Genomic DNA, 13,114 nt, shown 5'->3' on the forward strand with positions numbered 1-13,114 from the left:
CTCTGTCAGCCCAGACAGAGAAAACAAATGCTCATTAACAGAGAGTGGAAAAACTTGGACACATTCCTGTGCACCTCCCTCTTGGTACAGCTTTTCTTTCTTGCTTCTCTTGGACTCAGCCAGCAGTGCTGTCTCCTGCTGTGAGTTGTGAGTGTTGTGCAGGGATGGAGTTGGGGCAGTTCTGGGAGCTCCTTCCCACTCTCTGTAAAGGTCACTGCCTCAATCCTATGAAACATAAGAGGAAAGAAATGGCCAAAGAGCAGAAATCCACAAACATGTCACATCAGATCACAGAGAGACTAATGAGCCACAGCCATGTGGTTGGAGTATGTGTATTGCACTCTGTATTATTAATTTATTCTTGCTATGCATTTCAGCAAGTAACTTCCAGGGCTTCCAGAACTATCCTAGTGGCTGTGATCACAAATTATTTGCCAGTGCCACTTGCTCAAGAAGTGCCTTTCTGAACAAGCATATCTCTGAGCTTCTTGCTGATATGTTTTTGGGTTTTTTTGGATTTGTTTTGCCTTCCAGCTGCTTCCCTCTAAGTTCCAGCAGGAGAAGTTTGTCAGCATGAAGAAGGAGGCCAGCACTGGGGGGAGGATTCTGCCCAGAATTGGCCCATGGATAGACCTGAGCAAGACTGGTCCAAAGGTAGCCTTTTCCTGCTCTTTTCCTTTCTGTTTGATGGCAAGTTTGAAGAGGGTGTGTGCTTGTGACAGGCTTGCCTCCAGCAAAACACCTCAGTGTCCAGGTGCTGTTGTCATTGCAAGCTGCTGGCAGTGGTGGACTGGGAGTCCTGATGTGCACTGAGGCAACACAAATAACCTCTGCTGCAGCTGCTGGGCTGTGCTGGAGTGTGGTTGCCATTGCTAAAACAATGGGGGAAGGCTGGGGACACAAAGGCACAGCATTGCCATGTGCCATTCCCCTGCTGAAGGAGCCACCTCTTGCTTTGGTGTGGTCACCATCAAATGCTCGGGGTCACAGGATTCCCTCCACAGTGGCAGCGTTGGCCTTGGAAGGCTGAGGACCTGCAGGAATTCCTACAGATTTTGCAGGCTGCCAGATGTGCAGGGGACTGGCCCTGGGCAGAGGGGAATGGATGTGCTTTCTGTGGATCAGTGCCTGCTTAGAGGTGTGTTTCAAGTTGCTTTTGTGACAGGACTGGCTCAGTAGAAAGCACAGTCCAAAGGGGCAGGTGAGCCAGGTGGGCTGTTGAGCAGGAAACTGGCAGTAAGACACATGGAACAAAGTGGTTCAGGATTGCCCTGGAGAGGGGCCTTGTGGAGAAAGAAAGGTGGAGAAATCAAAAGAGCAGCTTGGCTTGAGTCTGCTGGAAGCTGATCAAGCAGTTCTTGATCAGCTCCGAGCACAGGTGGGTGAGGCACTGTTTGCCCAGTGTGTCCTGGGCAGATGTGCTCCCCCAGAGTCTGCACTTCACTGGGGATCAGTGTAAGATTGTCCTTCATGAGCCTTCCTCCCAGCAGCTGAAGCTGTCCCTGCTCTCTCTCGCCTCTCCAGCTGCCGTCAGCTGCCCCGAAACAGAGCTTGTTTCAGGTTTCCCCACCAGAGATGGTGTTTGAGAACTTCGTGGCTCGGGAGGTCTCTGAAATGGTGCTGTCTGTGACGAATAAGGACAAGGTGAGTGCTGGCACCTGGAGCTTTAACCCTGTGCTGGAAGAGGAGAGTGCTGTCATTGCCCGAGTGTCCAGCAAAGCAAGTTATCTGCTGCAGCACATGCAGAAGAAAATGTCTCAGCAGCTGGCTCTGCAAGATGGTGGAAATCTTCCTGTGCTGGGAATTGTGCCCTGATTTTGGACACGCACTGATGGTGCAGATGACTTGATGTGGTCGGTCAGGTGCTCTGTCTCCATCCTGCTGGTGCTGACCTGCTTGGCCCTTCCTTGCCACCAGGCCAGCCCCACTGGCCCTGGCCAAAATGCTGGAGCCAGAGAGAAGGGATTCAAGTTGACCCTTGTGAATGATGTGCCTGTACCTGCAGAGCTGCAAATGCTTTGGAAAAGGGGTCAAGGAGGGATGTCAGCAGGGCAGGGACAGGTCTCCTGTCGTCCTGTTTGCACAAGAGGCAAAATCATCATTTGATGTCTTTGCTGCAGATTCCTCGGCTGGTGAAGGTGTGCATGGAGAGCTGCCCTTATTTCCAGCTGGCAAGCCCCAGAGGTGTGTACCACATGGTGCCAGCAGGCGCCTCTGCCACTGTGCGCATCCGCTTCAGCCCCGAGGAGAACAAGGTGAGCCTGGAGGAGCCCAAGCACAGAATTCTCTGCAAAGCCATTGTTTTCCCTGCACTCTGGGTGCAGCCCATTCCATGCTGGGAGCTTGGCTCCAGGCCGTGGGCAGGCAGCCTGCAGCCAGTCCCAGCTTGGCACGGGCTGCCAGGCACTGCAGCCAGGCCTGACAGGCTCTGCTTCCCCTCCCTGCACATCCCTGAGCATTGCCAAGGGAAGATGCCCAGGGAACAGGATGAAAATGACAGAGGGCTGTTGATAGATGTTGGGCCATCTCTAGGTACAGTGGAAGGTTTCATGATGATGGAAAACACTGGAGGAACAAAGAGGTCTGAGAGCTTCCTCCTTCCTGCCTGGCAAGAGCTTCCCTGCCTCCCCCTGGGCTGGAGCAAGGACGGTGCTTTTTCCCAGCCTCTGCTCTGCAGCCTTGCAGCTGTGCTGTGCCAGAGCACAAGTGAGCATGGTGCAGCTGCAGGGCCAGGGCAGAGGATGTGCTGTGCCCATGAGCCCGGCCTGGCACAGGCACCCTGGGCTCTGGGTGCCCTTGGCCAGCAGGAGGTTGCTGAGCTGCAGGGACTTGGACAGCTGCCTGCAGGAGCTGGTGTAGGGCAGGTGCAAGCTGCAGGCAGAGCTGTGAGCCCAGAGCCCGTGGCAGTGACACTGCTGTGCCTCTGTCTTCATGCCTGTGCCTGTGCTTGCTCTGTCAGCTGGCACCCATTGCGTGCCAAAGGTGCTTTTGCCTGGAGGTTTGAACAGCAGTGCTGAGGCCCTGGCAAGTCTGATCTCAGTGCTGGCATCTGCAGGCTTGTTCATCCAGAAGGGTTTAGGCCGTGGCATGGAAGGGAGGAAGCCTTGCAGGGAAGCCAAGAGAGGCTCTTTCCAACAGCATCCTGCTGCCTCTTAGCACTGTTCTTCTGCTGACTTGCTTGGAGAGGCAAAGTTGGAGGGGAGTTCTGAGGCAGCTGATGTTTCTGCACCAGGCCAGAGGTGCAGGAGCTCTTTGGGTCCAGCTGTTTTCTCATCTTCCTTTTGCTGCTTCCAGTCAGTTGAACACTTTGTCCTATTCTCAGACAGTGGGAATATAGAAACCTAAAGAGGAATGTCCTGTGTTCCCTAGCTCCATGTTCCTTAGAAGGAACGTAGGAATTCTTTAACATCATTAAAATGTAGAGTAAAACATATGGTGGCCTAGGGCAGTTCTTTGTATGACCCAAGTGACACAAGATCTTAATGCCACAGAGATCGGTTTTGCAAAGTGCCCTGGTGCCTTTAAAATGTGGCATATTAGTAGAGCTTAGTGTTTATTTTGGGGTGGAATAGCTAAATTGATGCCCTTGAAGGGAGTCCATTTTTTTTCATCCTGCCGTGGGGATGGCACTAAGTGCCCTGTGCTGAGGCAGTTTCTTTTCCTGCAGGATTATTCCCACCAGCTCATCTGCATGACTACCAGTGAAAGGATCGTGGTGCCAATTCGGGCCATTGCTGCCCGAGCTGTCCTGGACTTCCCTGAGCAGCTGGACTTCTCCAGGTGTCCAGTCAAGAGCAGCACCCAGAAGACTGTGCTGCTCCGCAACACTGGGAACCTGGAAGCTCGTTTCCAGCTGAGCACCCAGAGGTGAGGCAGCCCATCTGTTCTTGAGCAAAGGATATCACCTCTGGGTGATAGCAAACTTGGGAAATGGCAGCAAAAGGAAGCAGAGCATCAGAGCTGCTGCCCTGCAGCCCTGGCTGGAAGGGAGCAGGATGGATGGCAGCTGCTCTTGCCTTCAGTGTTCTTAGCAGGATGCAGCCTTTGAGCTTTCTCTGTCCCAGCTTTCCTGGAGGCTGCTGGAACATGTTGGCAGCTGGCTTGCACAAGCAGCTCCTGAAATGCTTTCTCAGCACTGTCAGTCAAACAGAGCCATTCTCTGGGAGGCCACAGGCACGTGGCTTTGCAGGGGTCCCTGCATCAGATGCCCAACATGAGCTGTGCTGCAGGCAGCCAGTGCAGTTCCTGTTCCTGAAGCTGATCTGCTTTCCCTTGTCAGCTGAGGGCATCAGTCACCTCTTGTGTTCCATGATGACCCTTTGAAAGCCAGTTTAAAATTTCATACCAGATGATTTAAATCTCTTGAGTAAGGTTGTGCCCCCTTTCAGTGAGATTTCTTTTTGAATACTCTGAAGTTCCTGTGTTTCTGCTGGTTTTTTGTCTTGGTTTGTGTTAAATGTTTGCCAAAAGATCATACAAATGGACCTAGTTAAAAAGCAGAAGGAAACAACCTATTCAAACCCTCTCCATACTTTAACTTTTCTGCCTGTTGGGTGCAGTAGTGATTAATGGAAAGCACAGATCTAAGAGGATGAGAAGTGTTTTAAGGAACAGCTCACAATTCACAGAGAAAAGGCCAAAATGTAGCCTGCCAGCCCCATCTCTTGGCAGTGGTTTTCATTTGGTTATTAGAGTGTCAGGGATGTCTCCTTCACAGCTCTTCTATCTTAGAGCAGCTTTCATTGAAATGCTGATCAAATGTGCCCTTTCTAGGCTAAATCAGGATGTTTTCAAGGTAAAGTAAGCCAAAGAACCACACTGCAAATTCAACTATTGCTTGGTCTTCAGGGGAAAGTTCCTTCTCCCTGTGTGATTCCTAGGCTGTAATCTCCCAGGACAGGGAGTGCCCTAACATTTGCATCTCCTGAGATGAGGTTTATAGGCGGCAGGAAAAGAGAAATTCCTGAGGCAGACAGTGTCCAGTTGTGCCTGCAGATAGCTCTGAAGCCTCTCTGTGCTCTTCAGAAAGCATTCTCTGATGGGATTGCTGGCAGTGGGAGCCTTGAGTGTCACTGCAGAGAGCTGGATGCAGAGTGTGGGGAGCTGAGGCCATTTTGCCCACAGGATGTTGTGAGGGCTGGATCTGCTCAGCAGTGGCTCCGTGGCTGTTTCTGATGCTGTCTGTCCTGGCTGTCTTCTGCTGGCTGTGCTTGGTTTGCTCCCTGCTTGCCCAAGGGAGCTGCAGTGAGCTGCAGTGCAGAAGGAATCTGCTGGCCAGCTGTGGCCAGCCCTGATGGCTCTCTTTGTGTTGCAGTCCTTTCTCCGTGGCTCCGGCCGCAGGAGCTCTGGGCGCTGGTGACACCGTGCAGGTGACAGTGGGATTCCACGCGCTGACGGCCGGTGACCATTGCGGGTGCCTGGCAGTGTGCTGCAGCACAGGTGAGTGCTGGGCCTGCCCGGCCACAGGACAGCTCTGCACCACGGCTCCCTGCTGTCCCATCCCCTCCATTCCCTCCAGAGGTGCCTCCCCTGCTCAGCTTCACCCCAAAGCAAACGGAGAACTCCTTGCTGTTTGGGGGCTTGAGAAAGTGCATCCCCTCTAACAGGCTAAGATTTTGGACTCCTGTTTTGCTGGGAGTTGCTGAGTGGAGGAAGGAGGATCCCTGATTCTCCACTGCCATGTGGCAGTGCCTGGGTGAAGGTTTCTTTTATTCCTGGGTAGTGCTGTAGGTGAGCTCTCCATCAGATTCTCTGCAATGCAATGGATTTCTAGCAGACCTCTGTCCCATATGCTGCTTCTGCACTGGCTTGTCACAGACCCTTTTCTATGTGGCCCTTACACATATATGTAGTTACTGTTTAACAACATTTTCAAGGCCTCAAGTTCCTTTTTTGTGGCAAATCAAAACAAATTTTTCCTGTCCCCATTTCCCAGGCTGTTCATGCTGTAGCAAACCTCTCACATCTATCTCCCATTTGATTTCTAGGCTGAGGAACCCCATTGAGTCTTCCTGCAGAAACTGCTCTGTACTTAGTAATCTTTCCTTTGTCCCCTTTTTATTAAATTGGAAATGCTGCTCTTGGTTTTTGACAGAACAATATAAAATATTGCAAGGCTGATGTGGCTGTGGGTTTGGACAGGGAGATGATGATGATGATGATTTTCCTGGTGTTCATTTTGTAGTGGTTTGTCCTATTGCAGAGCCAGGCTGGTTGTGTTTCCTTGCCTATGTCCCCTCCTGCTGTGGGCTGTCACTTCACTTGTTCCTCTGGGCCTCCTTTTGCTGCCCACCTGCCACCAGGCATATTTGCTGGTCAGCAGCAAGGGCTGCAAGGGATCAGGAGAGACAGGAGTCTGGTGGGATGCCCGGGGAGGCCCTGGGCAAGGCAGGACTGAGCAGGGCTCCTCAGCGTCACCTGAAGGACTTTGGTGCAGAAATCCCGGTGATCTGAGTGGGTCACCAGAGCACATGGACCAACCCCACTGTACACACTGTCACCCTGGGGCCACAGCTCTACAAACACACTCAGAAATAAAGTGTTGAAGGAGCTGCCCAGGACATCCCCACGCTCTACACCCAGAGCTGTCAGGATGTGATCCATGGACTGATCCACAGAACTGCTCATTCAGCTAAAAACTGGGACACTTTCTTCTGTGACCTGTGGTTTGCTGCGTTCCTTGTGCTTCCATCAGCCAGTGAGCTGAGCAAAGACTCCCCTTTGCTTTGTTCCAGGTGAAGAGAGAATCCAAACACACCTCAAAGGAGAAGCTGTGGATGTCAACGTTGGGTTGAGCACAAGTTCTGTGGAGATGGACAAGACTTTGATCACCAAGTCAAGCCACAGAACTGTGTTCATCCAAAACAGGAGTAACATCACAGCCCACTTCCAGTGGAAGGCTTTTCCTAGTGAGGAAGAAGAGGATGAAGAGAAGAGGAGGTTGGTTTGAAAGATGCATTTCAGTGAGATACATGGCCCAAGACTGAAAGGAACGTGTGGCCTCAGGGGGGTGTTGGTGCTTTTGAATGGTTTAGGCCAAGTAAACCATCCCTGGCACCAGGGTGTGTGTCCCTGGGCTTCGGGAGCTCAGCACTCAGCATTCCAGTGCCATTTATACTCCAAGCATGGATGGCATTTTGGGAAGGAAAGGTTGATTGTGATGACTGGATTTCCTCAGGTTCTAATTGGCCTTTTGCCTCTCTCATCTTCTTCCTACATGACCTGGCCACATCCTTAAACAGTTCACCCTCTTTCCAAAGGTGATACACCCTGTTGTTTTCCCTTAGTTCCTTCAAAGGCTCCTTGCCCATCCAGGCTGGTTGTCTTCCCTGTCAGCTTGTCTTTCAGCACACAGGGGCAGTCTGTTCCTGTGCCTTCCAGACTTCTTTCTTGAAGCATGTCCATCCTTCGTGGAGCCCTTTGTTTTTAAGGGCTGTTTCCCAGGGTACTCTCCAAATCAGCCTCTTCAACAGGCCGAATCTGCCCTCCAGAAGGCCAGAGTGGAAGTTTTGTTGATGCCCCTCCTCGTTTCACCAAATATTGAGACCTCTATTATTTCCCCGTGACTGTAGCCCAGAGAGATGAAGGTGAACAGATGAAGTTCATTTAGCCATTAGGGAATTTCCTGGTGATATCCAGTACCTGGAGGCAGGGAGGCAGCAGACTGCCCTGTGGAATGGATCCAGTCAATAGACAGGGCCCTCAGCTCCCCTTAGAAGGGAGTCACCTACTGCCACTACCCTTCTTTTCTTCTCAGTACTTGAGGCTGTGCTCTGTCTGACAGACCAAGTGCAACTGGGAGACTCTCCAGACTGAATTTTTTTCTTTAGTGTCATCTGCCTGAGCCTCTGGAGCCCGGGCCTCATACCTGTCCTGTCAGGGCACCTGGGTAGGTGATGGGGGTCAGGATGGGATTTATTACCTGCCCAGTAGAGGCCCACTTCCATTCCCCAGTGTCTCCTAGGTCTCCTCCTTCTGCCTGATCCCAAGAAGGGCAGGGCTCCTGTGACTCCTGCTGAGCTTCTCTCAGGGTTGGACAGGTGTAACTCCACAACAGTTTCTTTCTGTTTCACTCTCCCTAAGGCTCCTCAGCCTTTCCACTTCTTCCTTTTGCCCTGTCCTCTGATATTAACACCAGGCTCAGACCCTCCCTGCAGCCAGAGGCCTGGACAGCTGCGTCCTTCCTGGGGGGTTCTCTTTGAGTTCCTACACTCCTGCTGGCAGCAGCAGCAGCAGCAATGGCTTTTCATCATTTGTAAACCATAGCTGGGGAGGTGGGGGGGAAAGCAGAAGGAAGAAAGAAAGAAGAAAAAAAAAAAGGCAAGCACCTCACAACCAGCAAAAAGACCCAACCCACTACACAAGGAGGATGGGTGGCTGCACCCTTTCTGCTCAGCCTGTTTGTGCCAAGTGCCTCGCAAAAACTGAAAAATGCTGTGCCAAAAGTGCTGGGCCAAAAGTGCCATGGCAAGCCTCTGTTTGCTGTGGGCCAGATCACTTACACTCCCCAGAGCCATTTTAAATTGCCTGCAAAGGCCCAGGAGATCAACCCTTGCCCACCTGAATGGCTGGTGAGAGGGTCCTTTAGTGTCCTGGTCTTCTTGGTTTTCCACTGTTCTCAATCTCCTTGCTCAGTGTCTGACTTCCATACAAGCTCTGGGTGTTCAAAAGAAATGCCAGGACCTTCTCTGGCTACTTCCCTGGGCTGTTTATTTCCATTTTTTCCCACTTTCCTGCCTCAGCCTGGACCCCAGGGGATCCACTTTCCCCTGAGAAGCAGCTAGGTTTCCCCAAAGTAAACTTCAACCTGGTTTTGGTTTTGGGGGGGGTTCTTTTGTAATTGCATCTGGTTTTGTGCCAGTTTGTGTCCTAGACTGCCACCAGGACATTTTGCTCTTCCTTCCTTCCAGTCTTAGGCATGGTTGTAGCTCCAAGGCCACTGTCCTGCTGTCAGAGCAGCTTTTGAGGTCTCAGAGCAGAGAGGACTTTTTGAGGAGAGGAGATCGCGCAGGATCCTTTCCCTCTCAGGACATTCTAGAACCATGCACTGGGATGGGAGCCAAAAAGCTCTGGATGATGAAAAGGTCTCTCCAAGAGTTTGCTGTCTCCCTCCTCCACAACAAAGTCCCTTCCCCTCTCAGAGCCTCTGTTTTCATGCATAGAAAACCTTGAATGTCACTGAAGGGATTTGGTGCCTGAATTCATCAATTTCCTTTGGAAGTGCTCTGGGATGCTCTTGTGAAAGACAGAGTAGGGAACAGGGCAGGTCCAAAACGAACGAAACAAAGTGATGTTTGTGAAAAACAGCAATCACTTGTCTTAATTTTTTTAAATGTTTAATAGTAATGAAATAGTTATAAAGATAGTAATAAAAATTAGAGTAGTAACAATTTGGACAGTCAGAGTTAGGACAATAAAGGGACAATAAAAAAGCACAGAATTACAGACATCTGGGTGCTCTGCTCTGCCACAGAACAAGTTTTGCTAACAAAGGATTAACCCTTAAAAGCAATAGCTTGTTGCATATTCATCTATCTCATACATGATGCAAACATTCTTTTCAAACAAAGGGTGTTTTCTGTTTATTGTCAACTTCTTCCCTCATCTTGTACATCAGTCATCTTGGTCCCTTGATGTCTGGTTCTCCCCAGTGAGGAGGCAATAATTCTTCTCTTGGGATTTTGGGTGTCTTGTTGCTCTTATCTCTCCTTGAACTAGTTAGAAAAAGGATCTTACACCACATAGTTTCTGTAGCCTAAAACTATATGCACCACACTACTTAAAACGATTAGTACAGCACTGTAAAAAAGGATTAATACAACATCACTTTCCAACATCACACATATAGTAATCAGTTTAATATTTGCAAAAAGCCAATAATATAATAGGCATTTTTCACAGTGCTGGTAACATGGAGCTGCAACCCAGCTCTGTCTCCCCTCCCCAGGGAAGTCCTGCTCCATAATCTTTATCTGCCTCCCCCAGCAGCTCAGTGGGAGGAAAAGCCACTTGAAGTGGCTGGTGGATTGTCCCTCAGTTTTGGCAGAGGCTTTGAGCCAGGAGGTTCCCTTGAGGGATTCTGGCTTTGGAAAGCCCTCCTGAGCCTGCAGGTGTGGAGTAAAGATACCTGCTGCGCCAGTGAGCAGCAAGTTATCCTGTGATCCCTCTGGGACCCCCAGGGCTTGGGGTCAGCCCTTGCTGGGGAGCGGCTGCTTGTGAGAAACAGCCACTCACTTTTCCTAAGTTTAGAAAGGTTGATTAAACCTTATCAAAAATACAACCGGAGACTGGATAGAGAAGATGTTACAGCTCTGGGAGCAAAGGATTTGCCCCACCCTGTGCTCGCCCACACAATGGAGGTTTTGCCTTTTAACCCTTTAGCCTCTCCCAAAATTCTGACCATCGACCCCTTCTTCGCTGTCCTGTGGTGGAGTTTACTTCCTCCAATCTTGATTGGAGGTCAGATGCCACCATGGTGACAAGCCGACCCTCCCAAATACCCCAACCCCGGCTGTCCCTTGATAACAACTCAGGGGGTAAAAAACCTTTTCTTAACCTATAAACATGGTATTGGTCTGTTAATGGTGAGAGTCAGTCGTGGCATTGCTCATCTGTCACACTGCTGCTCCTCCCCAGGTGCTTTGCTCTCCTGCACTCCCACTTCTCTCTGCAAATCTGTGGCTCATTAAACGAGCTGCTGGCTTTGTCTCTCCTCTGGCTGCAGGCAGTGTCTTATTCGGCAGTCACAGAGAGAGCTGCAGCAGGAAAAATTAATGGAGGAGAAAGAAACAGGGAAGGAGAAGGGCTCTTGTGAGGATCGTGCTGCCCTCCTGAGAGCCCCAGGGGAGATGGCAAAGGTGCACCCAGACCCCATGTTCTCTGATGACTTTTTTTTCATTGAGCCAATGGTAAGTGATAGCTGAGAACCTCATTTTCCTCCTCTTCCTCCTCCTCCTCCTCTCCCTCTTTCTCCTCCCACCCACTCCAACCCTGGCTGTGGTCACTTGGCAGATCCTCAGCTGGCCCCACATGCTGGGAGGGAGGACATGGAGTTTGTGGTGCAGCTGCAGAGCTCACCTAAAAACGCTGAAGTGCTAAAAGCATTTCTGCCCTGGAGGGTCAAGGCAGGGCTGGGAGCCTGACAAAGCCCAGCTCTGCTGCCAGGGCTGGAGCTCAGGGCACTCCGTGCGTGTCCTTGCAGTGTCACAGGGAGCAGTTCTTGTAGGGAGGGGCTGCCCCCACACGTGGGGCTCAGCAGAGGCTGTTGCAGCACTGCCAGCTCACACACTGACCTGAAGCTGGCAATGGTTGGCTGGGAAAAGGAGGCCAAACTCAGCCCAAGGTTGATCCCAGAAATGCCAATGGCCTCCTGTAACCACGCCTTGCACTATTTCTGAGTCTGCCTTCCAGTGTCATCTGTGAGCCTGGACACAAGGCTGGAAGGTTTCACTGGGCCTTTTGAGTTCTCCTGCACACAGGGACAGAAAACCTTTTCCTTTTCTGTTTCTGCAAGCAAACTGCCACGTGCTGCCATCAGCCAGAGCCCTGATTCTGAGCACTGGCATTGTGAGAGATGATGAATGCCTGGTGTCTGCACAATGCAAAATCCCTACTCCTCTTGGAGTAAAGGCCAGAATAATCCCAACCTCTGCCTTCTTTCAAAACAGATTAACTAGTGTTTGTATTTCAAGGAAGGGGCTCATGTTCTCGGTTAGTGCTATGGCCCATCTAAGGCCAAGAGGCAGCAGTGCACAGGGGCAGTTGCATCCCAGTGCAGCTGACAGCAGCATGATGTGAGCAAGAGCTTGTGTCAGAGCAGTAGGAATCTTGTGGAGATTGGGAGCTGATCAGCTGAGCATTGAGAGCTTCCAGCGCTGTGTTGAGCTGCCTTTGGAGGGTTTCCTTGGGCTCCTTGTGTTGTTCACTATTTGATGCTCTAAACAAAGGCTGACAGGACTGTGGTTGAAAACAGGAAATGTGAAGTTAAAGAGAAATGTTTTGCTGTCTCTTTGTGTTGCAGGAGGGAGAAATTGGGCCGAATTGTTCAGCCGAAATCCAGGTGACCTTCAAACCCCTGGCAGCTCTGGAGTATGGAAGTGTGGCTTACTGCAGCATCTCAGGTGCAGCTCCTGTGCCCTGCTTCTCTCCCCCTCAGTGCAGCCATGGTGCAAGCCTGAGCCCACTGGGCTGCCCTGGCAGTGCTGGGAAGAGTCCCTGGCCAGCAGGGCAGTGCTGGCACATCCCCAGTGGCCCTGCAGCTCCCAGGGAATGTCCCGTGCAAGGCCAGGGCTCAGAATGCTGTGTCTGGGTTACTGATCCCAGCACAGCCCTGACAGTGCAGGGAGAGGTTTTGATGCCATGCCTTTGCCAGCATTTCCTCAAAGGCCAGAGAGCTGCAGAGCAGAGCAGCTTTAGTGAACAAGCACTAAGCCCCTGCAGGCCCCTGGCCTCCAGGATGGCTCCACTGGACATGGATCCATCATCAGGTGGCAGGAGCTGGGTTAGAAATGTGCTCCCTGAGCCTGGCTCAGCTCCCACTGCCCAGACAGCACCAGAGCAGAGGTGGCTGAGCCCCACTGAGCCCAGGCTGTTGGTAGAAGGAGCAGCCTTGGCCAGCAGCTGCTTCTCTCCCTGTGTGGGAGCTGTCACCTTGCAGCTCTCAGTCTGTGGAAACAGCTCCAGTGTCTCACCACCCTCACAGGAAAAAATGTCATCCCAAATATCTAACCTAAATTTCCTTTCTTTCAATTTCTACCCATGACTCCTTGGCCTGCCACTCCAGGACCCCAGAGATGTTTGAAACTCAGCAAACAGGTGGCTCCCATTGGAAACCAGCCTGAGGAATGGGTTAGGAATTAGAAGTCAGCCCCAAGGGATATCTGCTGAGGGAAGAGAAGGGTCCATATCTTCTCCTGCAGCATCAGGAGCTGGGTGCATCCAGCTCAGAGTCAGGGACTAGCGCTGAGGCAGCCTGGAAAAGACAGTGTGACAGAGGGAATGCTTGTACTGAAATGGACATCTCTCCCCAGGCCGTGAGAGCAGGCTGCCCCTGCAGCTCAGAGGGGAAGGCCAAGGACCCTTGGTTGAACTCAGCTGTGACACTCTGGACCTTGGG

The sequence above is a fragment of the Passer domesticus genome, unplaced genomic scaffold, assembly GCF_036417665.1.
Source record: "Passer domesticus isolate bPasDom1 unplaced genomic scaffold, bPasDom1.hap1 HAP1_SCAFFOLD_37, whole genome shotgun sequence".
Lineage (NCBI taxonomy): Eukaryota > Metazoa > Chordata > Aves > Passeriformes > Passeridae > Passer > Passer domesticus.